General features: G+C 46.4%; 1 protein-coding gene and 1 non-coding gene across 6 annotated transcripts in view; one reads left to right on the forward strand and one right to left on the reverse strand.

Moving 5' to 3' along the window:
• ANKRD11 (ankyrin repeat domain containing 11) overlaps positions 1–17,468 on the forward strand; it is a 234,351-nt gene that overhangs the window by 48,397 nt on the left and 168,486 nt on the right. The window lies entirely within an intron of this gene.
• On the reverse strand, positions 16,494–16,601 carry LOC120362144 (U6 spliceosomal RNA). The gene has a single exon (XR_005578134.1). It is a non-coding gene; the product is annotated as a U6 spliceosomal RNA (small nuclear RNA).

Here is a 17,468-nt window from a genome sequence, read left to right on the forward strand (position 1 = left end):
GCTTTGCTCTTCTGCTTAAATAACATCTCTCTTGCCTCCTTTCTGTTCGCCACACTTTTGAAATATGCAGCACAAGTGATGGTCAGCTGGCAAGCAGCTTTGTCCTAGGGGACACCTTGGCAGGCAGGGTGTGTTCCTGTAAGAGTGTGCTTGTGATAGTTTTTGCTTGTAAGAGTGTTTCTGGGAAGGATGATAATTCTGTCTTGTGCTGCTTAAATTAGTACTTTAACTTAGTTGAAATTTTTATTAGAGTTTTTGAGGAAACTTCCATCAGGAAATAACTGTTTTTTTAAGGGATTCCTCTTCCATTTTGATTTGGAAGGTGTTATAAATGTGGATTATTTACCTTGAGGAATAATTACCTTATTTTTTGGATTTGAAACATTGATGTAAGCAAACTGAAACAAAATTTAATGGCAGTGAAATAGTTTTTGAGAGTTGTCTAACAAATGTAGTTAACCCCTGAAGGGCAGAGCAATGAAAATAAAAAGGAACCAAGATATTTATCTTGTTAAATATTATTATTAAAAAAGAAATGTGCTTAAGATGTTATGTGTAGCCAGGCGTGGTGGCTCACACCTGTAACTGCAGCACTTTGGGAGGCCGAGTCAGGAGGATGGCTTGAGCCCAGGAGTTTGAGACCAGCCTGGGCAACACAGGGAGACCCTGTCTCTATTTAGAAAATAAAAGGTGATACATGTTTATCCATGCATGTGCGATTTCATGAAAAAGCAGGTATGTGCAGCTTCTTTAAAGAAGGCCACAAGAACCTAAAAGTAGTAAGGGGAATAGGACCTCATAATTTTAAAACATACTGTTGCTGGGTGCGGTGGCTCACGCCTGTAATCCCAACACTTTGGGAGGCCGAGGCAGGTAGATTACGAGGTCAAGAGATCGAGACCATCCTGGTCAACATGGTAAAACCCTGTCTCTACTAAAAATACAAAAAAACCTCGCTGGGCATGGTGGCGCGTGCCTGTAATCCCAGCTACTCAGGAGGCTGAGGCAGGAGAATTGCCTGAACCCAGGAGGCGGAGGTTGCGGTGAGCCGAGATTGCACCATTGCACTCCAGCCTGGGTAACAAGAGTGAAACTCCATCTCAAAATACTGTCAAAGTGTTTTTTTTTGTTGTTGTTGTTGTTTTGTTTTTTTTTTCCTTGAGACAGAGTCTTGTTCTGTTGCCCAGGCTGGAGTGCAGTGGCATGATCTTGGCTCACTGCAGCCTCTGCCTCCTGGATTCTGGTGCTTTTCCTTTCTCCAGCCTTATCACAGGTGCCTGCCACCGTGCCTGGCTAATTTTCGCATTTTTAGTAGAGACAGGGTTTCACCATGTTGGCCAGGCTGGTCTCAGACTGCTGACCTCAGGTGACGCACCTGCCTGGCCTCCCAAAGTGCTGAGATTAGCGTTCTTGAATGAAAGTAAACCTGGCTGGGTGAGGTGGCTCATGCCTGTAATCCTGGCACTTTGGGAGGCCTAGGCGGGTGGATCACAAGGTTAGGAGATCGAGACCATCCTGGCCAACGTGGTGAAATCCCGTTTCTACTGAAAATACAAAAAAATTACCTGGGTGTGGTAGTGTATGCTTGTCCCAGCTACTTGGTAGTCTGAGACAGGAGTGTTGCTTTAACCCAGAAGGTGGAGATTACAGTGAGCTGAGATTGCGCTCTTGCACTATAGCCTGGGTGACAGTGTGAAACTCCATCTGGGGAAAAAAAAAAAAAAAAGTAGACCTAACCCTCACCCTCTTTGGTTAATAGAAAGCTGTTACTGGTTTTAGTCATGCCCAGGGTGTGGGAGGGATCTTTGGGTTCCTGGAGCCATTGGTGTTGGGACACCAGGTGTGGTTGGTCCTCTCTCCTTTGCCTTCTCAGTTTGTGGCTCCCAGGGAGCAGATAACGGGTGCTCCTGGGTGTAATTCCTGTCTATAAATTGCAAATGAGCATTTTTTTTTTGTTTGTTTTTTGATACAGTTTCTCTCTGTCCCCAGGCTGGAATATAGTGGCATGATCTTGACTCACTACAACCTCCGCCTCCCAGGTTCAGATGTTTCTCCTGCCTCAGCCTCCTGAGTAGCTGGGATTGCAGGCACGCACCACCTTGCCTGGCTAATTTTTGTATTTTAGTAGAGACAGAGTTTCACCATGTTGGCGAGGCTGATCTCGAACTCTTGACCTCAGGTAATTCACCTGCCTCGGCCTCCAAGAGTGCTGGGATTATAGGTGTGAGATACCATATGGCCTCCCAGAGTGCTGGGATTACAGGCATGAGACCCCATACGGCCTCCCACAGTGCTGGGATTACAGGCGTGAGACACCACACGGCCTCCCACAGTGCTGGGATTACAGGTGTGAGATACCATATCCAGTGCAGATGAGCTGTTTGATACCAGAGGTTAAATTTTGAAAGTCTGGACACATGTTTTAAAGAAATTTTAGGATTTTATTGTAGGTTGTTCCCTGAACTTTAGGTCTTAGATTGCAAAAGTACAGTCATACAGGTAATTGACTTTCGTTTTTAATTCTTTTTTTTTTTTTTGAGACGGAGTTTCGCTCTTGTTACCCAGGCTGGAGTGCAATGGCGCGATTTCGGCTCACCGCAACCTCCGCCTCCTGGGTTCAGGCAATTCTTCTGCCTCAGCCTCCTGAGTAGCTGGGATTACAGGCATGTGCTACCATGCCCAGCTAATTTTTTGTGTTTTTAGTAGAGACCGGGTTTCACCATGTTGACCAAGATGGTCTCGACCTATTGACCTCGTGATCCACCCGCCTCGGCCTCTCAAAGTGCTGGGATTACAGGCTTGAGCCACCGCGCCCGGCCCCGTTTTTAATTCTTAAAATTTATTCAGATACTTTTTCTGTCACAAATAGATGGATTTAAAATATGCAGTCCAATGACTTTTAGTTAAGTTCGCTTACTAAATGTAATTTGTGAAATGGGCCAGGTGTGGTGACTCCCGCCTGTAATCTCAGCACTTTGGGAGGCTGAGGTGGGCAGATAACCTCAGGTCAGAAGTTTGAGACTTGCCTGGCCAACGTGGTGAAACCCTGTCTCTACTAAAAATACAAAAACTAACCAGGTATGATCGTGTGTGCCTGTAATATTAGCTATTCGGGAGACGGAGGCGTGAGGATTGCTTGAACTTGGGAGGTGGAGTCTGCAGTGAGCTTGAGCAGGCTCCTGCATTGCACTCTGGCCTGGGTGACCCAGTGAGACTCCGTCTTAAAAAAAAAAAAGAAAAGAAATTTCTGAAGCCACCTAATCCAATTTTAGAAAATTTTTGTCACTCTGGTAAGATCGCTTCTGCTGATTTATGGTGAATCTGTTCACACCCTAGCCCCAGGTAACCACTAATGTGTTAGACTCTTGATTTGTATTTATAGATAATTAACTTTTAAAACAGAAACCCTAAACACCCTTAAAACTATCAGCACTTGACTGACTCGTTGGGCTAGTCTGTAGAGATGCAGTTTGGATTCTGACATAGGCCGGGTATCGGCAAACTTTTGCGGCGGACCAAGTGGTAAATATTTTGGACTTTGCCAGCCATAGATCTTTCTGCGGAAACTGCTTAACTTTAGTATTGAAGCATGAGTGTGACTATGTTCCAGTAAAACCAAAACTTTACAGAAACAGTGCTTTGCTCACTCATCTAGGCTGTAACTCTTAGATGGGTTATGAGCCAGCTGGTCTTCCCATAGAAACCAGGATTAGACTGTTTAGTCATATACATTTTTATTAGTCATTTTCATGGCTGATGGAAGGCATACTTAGTTTCTGTCTGATATTAAATTGAGCAAAATAGAATTTAGAATGTCTTTACAGGTGTGTTGTGGTGGCTCACACCTGTAATCCCACCACTTTTGGAGGCTGTGGTAGGACGATTGATTGAGGCCAGGAGTTAGAGACCAGCCTAGGCAGTAGAATGAGACGCTGTCTCTCTAAAACAGAATGTTTTGACAATTTGGAGAAATTAGGAATGTATCCATAGTGAGTTAGAAAGAGAGTTTGGGAATGATAATTTAGAGCTTGGTGGGATTGTCGGCCCTTGTCTGCAATCAGTACTAAAACAAAGCAGGTCTGCAAGTTAAAATGAACTTCATACTTGCAAGTATTTGTTAGGTGCCATTGGAAAGTCCTGACTGTGCATAAACCATTGGCGGCACGAGTTTTGTCCTGACGGCCTATTAGGGTGTGGTTGTCACTGTCAGATCTGTTCTTCCAGCCAGCTATGCCTAGTTTTATTCTTGCATTCTGTCCCTGAGCCTTATGTTTTTCTTTGCTTTTTTACAAAATGGGGGTGAATGTCTCAGGTACTTGATTTTTAAGTGATTAGAAATAATTAATGGCATAACTTCAGGTAGAAGCCTCTCTGGATCTGAGCCAGCTCCGGATCTGAGCCTGCTCCATATGCAGGTCTTGATTTGGGCATGGAGGTAAAGGGAAAGTCAGGGTCTTTGTCAGAATCACATACTCTCATCACTCAGGTCCTTCCCTGCAGCATGGAGGGGAGTGTGACACATTCAGCAACACAGTTGTTTGCAAATCCTGAAGTTCCTGGGCCTCTGGGAAACTGAGGGAAATAATGCCTTTTTTTCCTGTTGAGGGTTAAAGCATTCCCTGTGCTTAGGAGGGGCTCTGGCAGGCTGCTCAGTGCAGCAGGAGGAGCGGGACTTGTAGCCAAGACTGCATTCTTCATTGTGGCTCTGCCTGTCTGTGTGACTTTGATCATGTCACCTGCTTCCTTTATTTTTTTGAGATAACATCTCACTCTGTTGCCCAGACTGGAGCGCGGTGGTGTGATCTCAGCTCACTGCAGCCTCAGCCTCCTGGATTCAAGCAGTTTTCCTGCTTCATCCTCCTGAGTAGCTGGGACTACAGTCATGTGCCACCATGCCTGGCTAAGTTTTTGTATTTTTAGTAGAGTTGAGGTTTCACCATGCTGACCAGGCTGGTCTTGAACTCCTGACCTCGTAATTCGCCCACCTCAGCCTCCCAAAGTGCTGGGATTACAGGCATGAGCTACTGTGTCCCACCGTCACCTGCTTTCTATTGCCAGTATGTGAGTACCTTACTTAGCTTACGAGGCTGGTATGCACGCTCCCTTTCTTTTTTTTGAGACGAGGTTTTGCTCCTGTTGCCCGGGCTATAGCTCAGTGGTGCCACCTCGCCTCACTGAATCCTCTGTCTCCTGGGTTCAAGTGATTCTTCTGCGTCAACCTCCCATGTAGCTGGGATTACAGGCATGCGCCACCGCACCTGGCTAATTTTGTACTTTTAGTAGAGATGGGGTTTCTCCTTGTTAGTCAGGCTGGTTTCAAACTCCCGACCTCAGGTGATCTACCTGCCTCAGCCTCCCAGTGTACTGGGATTACAGGTGTGAGCAACCATACCATCCTGCACATTCCTTTCTTTTCTTTTCTTTTTTTGTTTTTTTTTTGAGACTGAGTCTTGCTCTTTCGACCAGGCTGGAGTGCAGTGGCGTGATCCCATCTCATTGCATCCCTGCCTCCTGGGTTCAAGCGATTCTCCTGCCTCAGCCTCCTGAGTAGCTGGGACTACAGGCGCACACCACCATGCTCAGCTCATTTTTGTATTTTTAGTGGAGAGGGGGTTTCACCATGCTGGCCCGGATTATCTCGATCTCATAACCTTGTGATCTGCCCGCCTCAGCCTCCCAAAGTGCTGGGATTGTAGGCGTGAGCCACTGTGCTAAGCCTGCACACTCCTTTTCTAAGTATAGAAGAATGTGGAAGGTGTGTTTGTGGGGGGTATAATTAAAAAACAACAAACGTTCAGAGAGCCTCGTTGACATTTGCTCCATTATAGCTGCTTTCTCTCTCCATGTCTCTTTCTTTCTTTCTTTCTTTTTTTCAGACAGGGTCTCATTCTGTCATCCAGGATGGAATGTGGTTACATGATCATGACTCACTGTAGCCTCAACCTCCCCAGCTCAAGTAATCCTCCTACCTCAGCCTTTCAAGTAGCTGGGACTACAGCCGTGGATCACCATGCCTCATGCCTGGAAATTTTTTGTTTTTGTAGAGACCGGGTTTCACTGTGTTGCCGAAGCAGGTTTTAAATTCCTGAGCTCAAGGAGTCCTTCAGCCTTAGCCTCCCAACATGCTGGCATTATAGGTGTGAGCCACCACACCTGGACCATTTCTTGTGTTCCTATTCTTGCATTTTCTTTTTCATTTGTGATTCGAAGTAGCAAAGAAGAAAGGAAGCTGCTTTATGACAGTTCATAACTGCTACCAAGAACTAAATAAAATGGTGATATGGGCAAGTAAAATATGAACAGATGGCATGTTAGGTCTGGGGTGTGCAGTTTTGCTTGTACTCATAGAGTGAGCCAGAGGCGGGTGGGGATGGAAAGAGCCCTCCTGCCCTGCTTGCACTCACTCCGGGACTCACATGTGCTCATGTTGATTAGGTGGTGCTGGTGAGTGTTTTTCTAGGACTGCTAGTCCAGCAGAGTCTCATCTTGGACTTTGAAAATGATTTTAGGGTATTGTATGGCCTCAAAAGCAGTTTATCTTTCCTTTTAAATGTTAAATTTGTGCAGTTAAATGCCTACTTTTAATTAGACATATTTGGAGATTATTTGGAATGTATTACTGTGCTTATGACATTTATAAGACTTAGATTTTTAGTTTCAACTTTTGGCTTGAGAGTTTTAGTAATATAGTAGTAATGCTAATTGAAGAAAAAAGAAAATGGAGATTTGTGTTTAGATGCTGTAGTAGGTTTGCTTTGGCCAAGACTTTGAGTACTTTGCTGTGATTTGGAACTCATGGTGTGAATTCTGCCAGATGAGGGGAAAGATTTTTTTTTAATTTTTTTTAATTTTTTTTATTTTTTTGAGACGGAGTTTCGCTCTTGTTAACCCAGGCTGGAGTGCAATGGCACGATCTTGGCTCACTGCAACCTCCGCCTCCTGGGTTCAGGCAATTCTCCTGCCTCAGCCTCCTGAGTAGCTGGGATTACAGGCACACGCCACCATGCCCAGCTAATTTTTTGTATTTTTAGTAGAGACGGGGTTTCACCATGTTGACCAGGCTGGTCTCGATCTCTTGACCTCGTGATCCACCCGCCTCGGCCTCCCAAAGTGCTGGGATTACAGGCTTGAGCCACCGCGCCCGGCCTTTTTTTTTTTTTTGAGACAGAGTTTCGCTCTTGTTACCCAGGCTGGAGTGCAATGGCGCGATCCCGGCTCACCGCAACTCCTCCTCCTGGGTTCAGGCAATTCTCCTGCCTCAGCCTCCTAAGTAGCTGGGATTACAGGCACGTGCCACCATGCCCAGCTAATTTTTTGTATTTTTAGTAGAGACGGAGTTTCTCCATGTTGACCAGGATGGTCTCGATCTCTTGACGTTGTGATCCACCCGCCTCGGCCTCCCAAAGTGCTGGGATTATAGGCTTGAGCCACCGCGCCTGGCTGGGAAAGATTTTCTTAAGCACTAATTTAACTTGTCCTTTCAATTCAGATTTTTAAGAAAAGATTTGATCACTGGACTGTTGATGCTAGTTTGACAGTTGAGACTTTTTCTTTGTGTATTATATGGGAATATGCACATGTATTCCCTCTAATTAAAAACATAACCTATTCAGCTTATTGAATTCCTATGCCTGCTATGTGCAAGGGTGAATGTGACAAAGTCATCCCTGCTTTAGCGAGCCCTAGGCCCAGTCAAAGAATAGATGGCCCAATTCGCCCTGGACTCCCTCAGCAGGCGTGTGCCCTGCCTTTGTTGGGCCTTAGAGAGGAGCTGGCTGCCTTCCTTTGGGGATGGACTGGACAGGAAGCTGTTGGGAAGGACTAGAGCAAGGCAGGTGCAGGCTAGACGAGAGCTACTTGGCCAGGCATGGTGGCTCATGCCTGTAATCCCAGCACTTTGGGAGGCCGAGGTGGTCGTATCACCTGATCGATGTTAGGAGTTCAAGACCAACCTGGGCAACATGGTAAAACCCCATGTCTACCAAAAATATAAAAATTAGCTGGGCATCCCGATGTACACCTGTAATCCCAGGTTCTTGGCAGGCTGAGTCAGGAGAATTGCTTGAACCCAGGAGGCAGAGGTTGTGGTGAGCTGAGATTGCGCCACTGGACTCCAGCCTGGTGGACAGAGTGAGACTCTGTCTTCAAAGAAAAGGAAAAAAGGAAAGAAAAGACTGCTCCTAGCCTTATGGGTGAGCATGTGTTTGCATGTACTGATAAGTGTGGTTGTGGTGGCTTAAATAAATTTCTGCTGGAGCAGAAAGGTAGAGTGGAGAGCATGAGATGTTACCCATACATTCCTGCCTGTGGCTCTGGAATATGCTAGGAGCTCTGCCACGGCTGGGGAGATGGGCTTGGCCTAGGGTTTACTTCAAGGAAAGCGGGAAGATGTAGAAAGACTTGCAGAGGTTCTCCAAGCAGGGGCTGAAGTACAGGCCTTGTAGGCGGGGCTGGTGTTGCATTTAGGGTTTTGTCTGTGTGCTTGTTTCCCATTTACCATAAAGGTATTGTAAAGGGAATTTTAATTTCATTTATACATGTAAATAAAGTTACTGTATTGTAGGAAAATCCTACAGAAATGCTGGTACACATCATGAATACATGATTATGACAAAAACTGGGGATTAAGGTACTTAAGTCAGTGAGTCTGCCAAACACTGGCTGAAGGAACTTCTGGGTGGGGCAGAGGGACACCAGTAGGATGGGTCTTGCCAGGTTTTTTTTTTTTTTTTTTTTTTTTAAATCTAAGTGAATAGCAGACATCAGGCACAGGGTGCAGTAACTCATGCTTGTAATTCCAGCATTTTGTGAGACTGAGTTAGGAGGCTTGAGCCCAGGAGTTCTAGGTCAGCCTGGGCAATATAGTGAAATGCCCGTCTCTCCAAAAAATTTTGAAAAACTAGGTGGCCATGGTGGTGCATACCTGTAGCCCCGGTTACTCAGGAGGCTGAGGCAGGAGGATCACTTTGAGCCCAGGAGATTGAGGCTGCAGTGAGCTATGATTGTGCCACTGCATTCCAGGCTGGGTGACAGAGCAAGACCATGTCTCTAAGAAAAGAGGAACCAAAGCTGGGATTACAGGTATACATCAGGATGCCCAGCTAATTTTCTTATTTTTGGTAGAGACGGGGTTTCACCATGTTGAATACTGTTTTTGTAAATTTTTGTTTTGCTTGGGTGTGGTACAGCCTTGGCCAAGGCACAGGTTTTGTTTGTAATCATGATTATACTCAGGAATGCGTGAGAGCTTCTGGCCTGAATCAGCTTGAAGGCACTGTTCACCTCTTGTGTCTGGTTTGTTTTATTTTTGTAACAAATACCTGTTGAGCTGGGTGCGGTGGCTCATGCCTGTAATCCCAGCACTTTGGGAGGCCGAGGCGAGCGGATCACGAGGTCAAGAGATCAAGACCGTCCTGGCCAACATGGTGAAACCCTGTCTCTATTAAAAAGTACAAAAAATAGCCGGGCATGGTGGTGCATGCCTGTAGTCCCAGCTACTTGGGAGGTTGAGGCAGGAGAATTTCTTAAAACCAGAAAACAGAAGTTGCAGTGAGCTGGGGTCGCGCCACTGCACTCCAGCCTGGTGATAGAGCAAGACTCTGTCTCAAAAAACAAACAAACAAACAAACAAAAAACAATTATCTGTTGAATGGTTACTGTATGCCAGGCTCTAGCCTAGGATACTGGGGTAGAGAAGTGAATGAGGCACTGAGGCCCTGCTCTTTTTTCTTTCTTTCTTTTCTTTTCTTTTCTTTTTTTTTTGGTGGCTTGCATTGGAATCAGGCTGTGTTCTTTAGGAATTCTTTGCTTGGTATGAGAAAATACTTGTTTTTTTGTTTGTTTGTTTGTTTGTTTGTTTTTCCTTTTTTTAAAAGACGGAGTCTCGCTCTGTCACCCAGCCTATAGTGCAGTGGCGCAATCTCGGCTCACTGCAGCCTCTGCCTCCTGAGTTCAAGTGATTGTCCTGCCTCAGCCTCCTGAGTAGCTGGAATTACAGGCGCCCACCACTGCACCCAGCTCATTTTTGTATTTTTAGTAGAGATGGGGTTTCGCCATGTTGGCCAGGCTGGTCTCAAACTCCTGACCTCAGATGATCTGCCCACCTTGGCCTCCCAAAGTGATGGGATTACAGACATGAGCTGCCGTGCCCAGTCAAGAAAACCATTTTTGTAAAAGTTATTATTATGATCTTTTTTATTGATTACCATATGTGCAGGTTTTTTTTTTTTTTTTTTTTTTTTAAAGCTCTGAAATGAGGATGTCTGTGGATAGGCAAGTTTTTTTTTTTTTTTTTTTTTTTTTCCCTGAGACAGAGTCTCACTCTGTTGACCATGCTTGTGTGCAGTGGTGCAGTCACAGCACACTGCAGTCTCAACCTCCTGGACTCAAGTGATCCTCCTGCCTCAGCCTTTGAGTAGCTGGGGCTACAGGCAGGCACCAGCACACCCGGCTGATTTATAATTTTTTTTGTAATGATGGGGTCTGGCCAAGTTTCCAAGGCTCGTCTTGAACTACTGAGCTCAAGACAGACAGTATTTGTAATGTTGTAATTTCTTGCAAGTGGGTGGACCTAGTCATTGCTGTTCAAGCTGTCATCAACTCACTTGAGTTATATATGTTGTTACTATATATGGTACTAAAAGTGTGAAGCATAGTTGATGTTGGAATGTCTTTAGATTCAGCCTTGAAATGGAAAGTTCTTTTGTGTGCAGAAATCATGCAGTAGCCAGGTAGCAGAAGGCTGTATCACTCTATTAGTGAGGCATGAGGCCATCACTGGTCCATTGACTCCAGTTCCATAATTTCTTGCAGAGCAGTAACTAAGCACTCCATAGAGCAGGGAAGGGTGGTGAACAGATGCGGCTCTGCTCACCTGTGAGCTGAGGAGTGCCTGTCCTGGCCCCCCTGCCCCCCACCAGCTCCACACCTGCCCTCAGCTGAGCAAAGCAGAGGCTGATGCAGGAGGCATGCGTCTGTAGGGCGAGGCAGCATTTTGCAGCTATTTTTATTTTTAAGTAGCAAAACTGATGGATAGATGACTTGATATGCTGGGGAAAATGTCATGTAAGGCTTAGTGGTGGCCCCAGGAACCACTCTTAGCCCAGGGGCATTCCTCCTGCCTTCTGAGGAAGGGTTCCTGACTTGGGTTCTGCAGGATGAGGTAGGAGTTGACCAGATGCACAGAATGGTTGTGGGGCCTGGAAAGAATCAAGTGCTGGTCGGTGTGGCCAGGAGGGAGGCAGTGTGGGTGGGACCAGTTGAGGGCAGGGTGGGGTCACTGAAGATCTATGGGTCCCTGAGGATTATAGAAAGGAACTGAAGGTAAATGCCAGAGGAATTTTTTAGGATGTGTTAGTTGCTATGTATTAGAGTTTTTGTTTGTTTGTTCACAGTTTGTTTTTTGAGATAGAGTATTGCTCTGTCACCCAGGCTGGAGTGTAGTGGCATGATCTTGGCTTACTGCAACCTTCACCTCTCAGGTTCAAGTGATCCTCCTGCTTCAGCCTCCCCAGCAGCTGAAACTGCAGGTGCTTGCCACCATGCTTAGCAAAATTCTGCATTTTTAGTACAGATGGAGTTTCACCGTGTTGGCCAGGCTGGTCTCAAAATGCCTGACCTCAGGTGATCTGCCCACCTCAGCCTCCCTAAGTGTTAGGAGTACAGGCTTAAGCCACTGTCTCTGGCTTGTATTAGGATATTTTATGTTTATAAATACCAAAGTTATTTTGTGGCAAAAGTTATAGAAAGTAAAGCTTACTAGCCATCAGTGGCAAGGCTCCCATTGTAGACAGGAAAGGATGGGATTTTTGGAAGGATTGGCCATGGGCAGGAAGAATCCTTGTTCCTCAAGAGAGAAGGAAGAGAAGGTTTGGGTGTGGAGGTGGCAGTTGTAGAAGCTGAGGGCCTGCACACCTGGGTGCAGTGTTCTTAGGGCCAAGGGCGGTTGTTTAGGAGGGGTGAGAACAGGTAGAGTGTGGGCACTTAGGGACCAAGCATGGAGTATTGTCGTAGGATTTTGGACGACAGAGTCCCCTCTGTGGGGTGCATAGGTGGAGATCACAAGGACCCTCTGATTTGGGTGTCAGCTCTGTGGCTGCCACAGTCTGTATTGTGCTGTGTAATGTTTCTTTGGCACTTCAGGCCCCTTGTTGAGGTGCAGCAATATCTGATGCAGAGACTGGGGAGTTGGGGTGTGAAGGAGTTTGGTGATAAGAAACTGGATTGGGAGGAGAGGGAGGCATCCAGGGACCCCTGTCTTTAGGAGTTTAATGAGGGCAAGGAAGGGGACAGAAGGAGTTGGGGCAGCAACGGTTATTAAACTTATGGCAGTATTGGGTTGCAAACATGCATTGGAGGTGGGGAGGCCACTGGTGTTGAACGTGGAGCTTTGTGGTTGTAATGATGGTTATGCCCTTGGTGTGGAGATGGCACAGGTAGGTGCTCAGTGGCAGAAGATGTTGCTCCCATGTAGTGTCCTTGGAGGGTGGGGAAGGGTGCTGGGCATTCTGTTGGTGGCAGGTTACTTGGGTCCTTTCCAAGCTTTGCTTCGATCAGGCTTTAAGCAGAACCTGGCCTGTGAGGCATTTGGTGCACAGTGAGAGCACCTTGGCTGTCCCTGGAACTGCAAGGACAGAGGGGTATGTGGGTGGGAGGTGCAGGAGGGTGACAAGTGGAGAAGCAGCAGCAGGGGCTGGTGACAGCCTCTGGGCCCCAGATTGGAGGAGGAGAGAAGCGGATGCTCTGGAGGTGTAAGTGGGAGGCTGTGTGTAAGAAGGCCCCTTGGGTGCCCACTGGGCAGGGAGCTGTATGCTGGGCATGGCTGTGGCCCGTGCCACTGTCATTGTGTGTCGTCCAGGGTCCTGCCACAAGGATCTCAGGGCTTCACCTTACAGCCCTTGATGGCCTGGCAGCCAGAATTGACTTTGTGGGTTTTTGTTTTTGTTTTTGTTTGTTTTTAGACGGGGTCTTGCTCTGTTGCCCACGTTGGAGTGCAGTGGCTCCTGCTAGGCTTAAGCAGTCTTTCCTCCTCATCCTCCGGAATAGCTGGGAGTACAGATGATGCGTGCCACCACACCCGGATAAGTTTTGTATTTTCTCTAGAGATGGGGTTTTGCCGTGTTTCCCAGGTTGATCTTGAACTCCTGGGCTCAAGTGATCTGCCCATCTCAGCTTCCCAAAGTGCTGGGATTACAGGTGTGAGCCACTGGGCCTAGCCACCTTAGTGTTAAACTCTCTTTAGATGCAGATATCATGGAAGCTTTAGGAGAACCTCACCTGTTTTCACATTAGAAGCTTTGGCTGCAGCTTTAGGTGTCTTCTTAGAGCATGTGTTAAGGCCTTTTGTGAATAGGATTGTAGGCTGTGACCAGGGCCTCTGTCTGTACACCTAGGTCTCGCCTCCATCACTGTCCTCTCTGGAAATAGGGAGCCCTGCTCTGCTGGGACACCCGCCCCTCCCCCACCCCCCACCCCATACACCCTGTGGTTCTTCATGGGGGTTTGGTTGAAGGAACCTCTGGACTCCTCAGTCCTCTCTCCTTCATCTGCATCCAAATAGCTCATTCATTGAAAACATACCCAATTAGGGACTGATCAAGGATTTCCTACCCACTCCCTTTATGAAACACAATTAGAAGTCCTTTTTAAATTACCAGAAAATTGTAAAAAATAGAAAAAAATCAGTGTGGTTCTCAATGTGGATCTACCTGAAGGACAAAACAGCTTCATATTCTCTTAGGCAGGAACATATACTAGGCCATTTTTTTAAGAAAACAAAAATCTTTTCCTATTTTTTTGATTTTGTTTTTTGAGATGGTTGAGGTAGGGTCTCCATCTTGTTGCCCAGGCTGGAGTGCAGTGGTGCAATCTCGGCTCACCGCAGCCTTTACCTCCTAGGTTCAGGCAGCTCTCCTGCCTCAGCCTCCCAAGTAGTTGGGATTACAGGCGTGTACCACCATGCTTAGCTCCTTTTGTTGTTGTTGTTTTAGAGACAGAATTTTGCTTTTGTTGCCTAGGCTGATGGTGGTGGTCGTGGTGTTTTTGAGAGGAAGTTTTGCTTTTGTTGCCTAGGCTGGAGTGCAATGGTGTTATCTTGATTTACCTCTGGCTCCCAAGTTCAAATGATTCTCTTTCTTGTTTTTGTCTGGTAGCTAGGATTACAGGCATGCGCCACCACATCAGCTAATTTTTTTTTTTGTATTTTTAGTAGAGACAGGGTTTCTCCATTTTGGTCAGACCTCCAGTGGTCTGCCTGCCTTGGCCTCCCAAAGTGCTGGGATTACAAGCATGAGCCACTGCACTTGGGCTAAAAATCTTTATTTTTAAAACACACAGTTATTTCTTGATTTTTATTGAAGTAGAGGTTGCAGTATCAGAGTAAGAATTCAGATGTCAGGGAGGGAATTGGCCCTGTGTTTGTGATGATTGCTCTCTTTGTTTGCAGCCTTGGAGCAAGTAGCCTGAGTGTGTGGAGGAGAACAAATCATCCCCGGCCTCTCTGGGTTGTTGGGGTTGGGGCATTGGTCCCAGGTATGTTTGTGGATTAGGGTGGAGGATGATAGTGACACCCATGAGAGGTAGGATGTTGCTTCAGGAGCAGCACTGACCTCTTAGTTTACTGAAACCCAAAGGCTGAATTTGCTCAGCCAGTGGTTCAGACTGGCTGAGTGGTGATTGAACTAGGGTTGGGTCTTTTTTTTCTTTTTTCTTTTTTTTGTTTCAACAGTATGTTTCCCCATGAAGGCTTAGGGTTGGTTCTATATATACTAGTTAAAGAAAACAGCTTTCCTCCCCTTCCTTTACTGATACGTTGGTTAATGCCATGTCTAAACAGCCTGTTTTACTTGTGCGAACAGGCCACATGGATAAGGGCTTAGCTTTCTGGGAAGAAATCAGCCATTCACATTTGCCTTCTCTGAGCTTGGCCTCCTGTGGAGACATGGGGAGCTGAGTCGGTGAGTGCTGAGCACTCTCACCCAAGGGGCCAGCAGGCCTGGGTGCTGAGCCTCCAGGTGGCTGGTAAGGGCAGGTGCTGAATGGGTATGCCTGATACAGTCTGCAGGGGTAGGAGCATGCCTGCTCCTGTGGTGATGTTCTCTGAGGTCTCTACTGCTTTCTTTAAGTGGTGGTTCCCTGAGCTTAAGCCCATCATGCACTTCCTACTCTGTAGGGTTACTTGGTTGTTGCATCATAGTTGATTTTTGTTAGATTTGCTGTTTTAAAAATTATTTATTTATTTATTTATATTAGAGATGGGATCTAGCTCTGTTTTCCAGCCTGGTCTTGAACTTGTGGGCTCAAGCCATTCCTTCCTGTCTTCCAAAGTGCTGGGATTACAGGCATTAGCCACCACGCCTGGACTAGAATTTCAGAAAGTAGCCTTGCATGCGGATAGAACCAGAAGTGGTTCATCATAGCTTTTATTTTCCTTGGTTTTGGAGAAGAAACAGTGGGGAAAGTGTTAGGATTGTATTTCAGGTGAAATCAAAGTCCTGGGCTGGGCTAGCTCCAGGGATGCTGATGTTAAACCCTACCCTGCACCCCCTCCTTAAAAGTAGGCCCTTGGCACTTTCTGAAGGCTTAAGAAAATGTTTAGTGCTCAGCTGCAGTGAGTGGCAGCATGTTCACAGTTGTAGCTGAGGCATTAATTTCATGGAGACCGTCTTCTGCTCACTGCATTTACGTCTGGAGGGACGCTACATAGTGTTACTTCTTCTGCCGGTAATTTCAAAATTCGCATGTCAGTATCTGCCTGTTCTGAGTCTTATTAGTATTTTATGCAGAAACACAAAAAATATTTAACTCCCTTTTTCTTGTAAAACACCTAAGTGAGTTACTTATTTCAGATTTAAACTTTTCATCAACCTTTGTCCGTGCCGTGATGAGTTTCAGTGTACTACATACAGTGTGTTGTTGGTCTGTGGAGTCTTTGCCACCCTGTCCAGTCTGACAGGGCGCTTTGTTTCTCCACACCTCTCCTTTGGTGTTGACGCTGACCCGGCACGGCAGCTGTAGTTGGCACAGGCTTTGTGGGTGCTGTCCTCCGGGACAAGCCTCTGTCCTCCCGGCAGGCTCGGTCTGCACCCCTAGGCCTTGCTTTACCTTCTGTGCAGATGTTTCCAGATGCCTCTTGTTCGTAGGTCATCACTTTTCACCCCTATTTAATTAATCCTGCTTGTGTATCTTTACATGTCAAAAAGGGGTGTTGCCACTCTTAAGAATTTCATTTCATTTCTCTTTCTTGCAAAAACTGGTTGAAAAGGCTTAACAGGTCTGGTAGCCTTCTGGGTGGAGAGGGTATTGCTGAAAGAATTTTCCATTAGTGGCAGGCAGCTTGTAGGTGTTGGTCTGGCATCCTTCCCTGTGGGTGGTGCAGGGTGGTGCAGGGTGGTGCTTGCTGTGGGAATGGGGGCACCTTAGTATCTCTCGTCTTTTAGTGCTTGGAAGGCACCTTGCAGTGCAGGTCCCAGTTTGTGTGTGTGTGTGTGTGTTTTTAAAGCATGGAATGCTTCACAAATTTGCATGTCATCATTGCACAGAGACTGTGCTAATCTTCTCTGTTTTGTTAGAATTTTTAGTACATGTGCTGCCAGAGTTAGCATGTCATGCTTGGCTTGCCAATGAGAAGTTTGATTTGAAATAATTCATGTTTGAGGTTGGGGATGGTGGCTCACGCCTGTAATCCCAGGACTTTGGAGACCAAGGCGGGCAGATCAGTTGAGGTCAGGAGATTGAGATCAGCCCGACCAACGTGGTGAAAATCTGTCTGTACTAAAAATACAAAAATTAGCTGGGCGTGGTGGCACATGCCTGTAATCCCAGCTACTGCAGAGGTTGAGACGGTGGGCCTGGAAGATGGCGATCTCAGTGAGCCAAGATTGCATCCGTGCATTCCAGCCTGAGTGACAGAGTGAGACTCTGTCTCAACAATAAAAGAGGAAAAAAAATGAAATATTTCACATTTGAACCATTTCCTGGCTGGAGGAAAAATCCTTGCTATGTTTGTAATGAAAGAGGTAGAGCCTGGGTACTGTGGTGAGGTGTTTGGTGACATTGTCAGGACCTGCGGAAAGTGGTCGCCGGGTTGTGCTGTAAGGGGCAGCAGGAGCACTGGAGACTTGCCAGGCATGGAGGCCATGATGGGGTTGGAGGTGAGAATGGGGCATACAACTTTCTGCCACTAGGAACACAGGGCAGCCAGCAGAACCTTGCTATGAGAGTCTAGGATCCAGCAACATTCCCGGTGGGTAATGGGGAGAAAGCACTAACCTGTCAGCACCTGCCCTTTGTGGGATACAGGCCTGGAGCATCAGGCTTCATTGGGAAATGAGTCTTCAGTGTATAAAACAATGATATACAATGAATATACAATGATAACAATGAATGATACAGTCCAGCTGGTGGAAATAGAGATTTGTTTTGGCCTAAAATCTAGAGGTATTGAGAGAGACAGAAACACAAACAACAGT

The sequence above is a fragment of the Saimiri boliviensis genome, chromosome 1 (assembly GCF_048565385.1).
Source record: "Saimiri boliviensis isolate mSaiBol1 chromosome 1, mSaiBol1.pri, whole genome shotgun sequence".
NCBI classification, from domain to species: Eukaryota; Metazoa; Chordata; class Mammalia; order Primates; family Cebidae; genus Saimiri; species Saimiri boliviensis.